At 68.7% G+C, this 975-nt stretch overlaps 1 protein-coding gene across 1 annotated transcript in view; it reads left to right on the top strand.

Moving 5' to 3' along the window:
* Positions 1-750: 750 nt before the first annotated feature.
* Positions 751-975, top strand: part of WIPF2 (WAS/WASL interacting protein family member 2) — an 18,621-nt gene continuing 18,396 nt past the window's right edge. Inside the window, exon 1 of the mRNA XM_014959139.1 lies at positions 751-810. The gene's annotated coding sequence lies outside the window, so the exon portion shown is untranslated. The remainder of the gene's footprint in view (positions 811-975) is intronic.

The following is a 975-nucleotide window of genomic DNA, read 5'->3' as shown; positions in this document are numbered from 1 at the left end:
CCCCGCTTCCCCTCCCGCCCCCCAGACGTGTATATTTTGTACCGAACCGCCGTCCGGATTGTACATTTATTTTTTAAGAAAAAGGAGGAAAAAAGGAAAAAAAAAAATAAAAAAAAAAAATTAAAAAAAGAAAATTCCGGGGGGGGATGGCGTGGGGGTCGTGGAGCCCCAATAAAAGGTTGTCCCGGTGCCCGCCTCCTGGTGTCATGCTGGGGAGTGGTGTCACAGCCGTGCTGGGGGGGACGGAGGGTCACGGGGGTCGTTCCCCCCCCCCGGTCCCCGGCTCCGGGCGACCCGGTACCGGCAGGGGAGGGACGGGCCGGACCGCCGACCTTCCCAACATGGCGGCCGCCAGGTTCCACCCGACCTTCCCAGCATGGCGTCCGCCAGGGATTCCGTCCGACCTTCCCAACATGGCGGGCGCTGACGTCGGCGGCCGGGCTGGGCCGGGGCACTACTGGCTTGCAGCAACGGCTCGACACGGGGCGGAGAATCACTCCCCGGTGCCGCCGCGCTCCTCTCGCTCCTCTACGCACCCACGAAACTGAGCACAACCTCCTCGGAGAGGGATGACCTTCCCAAGATGGCGACCGCAGAGCCCTGCGCCACTCCCCGCCCTTCCCACCATGGCCGCCTGACCTTCCCAGCATGGCGGCGCCGTGCCGCCGTGCCCCGCCCACATCCGGTCCAGCTCGGGAAAGCGCAGGAAGCGGGGGGCGCGGCCGCCATTTTGTTTGGCGGCGGCTGGAGGCCGGACGGCGCCGCGGGGCCGCGTTTCCGGGTGCGGCGGGAGGAGGCCGCGGGCGGCGGGTGAGCGCGGGGGCACCGGGCCCTGCGAGGCCTTGTTGGGGGGAAGCTGGGATTACCGTCCGCCGGGCCTCGGGGTGAGGTACGGTGGCTCGGGGTGGGCGTGCGGAGTGCAGGGGGGGCTTGGGAGGAGGCCGGGACCGGCTGCGCGGTGCCCGGGACCGGCGG

The sequence above is a fragment of the Calidris pugnax genome, unplaced genomic scaffold, assembly GCF_001431845.1.
Source record: "Calidris pugnax isolate Ruff unplaced genomic scaffold, ASM143184v1 scaffold341, whole genome shotgun sequence".
Lineage (NCBI taxonomy): Eukaryota > Metazoa > Chordata > Aves > Charadriiformes > Scolopacidae > Calidris > Calidris pugnax.
Note: the sequence above shows the minus strand (reverse complement) of the source record. Positions and strands in the feature narration are given on the sequence as shown.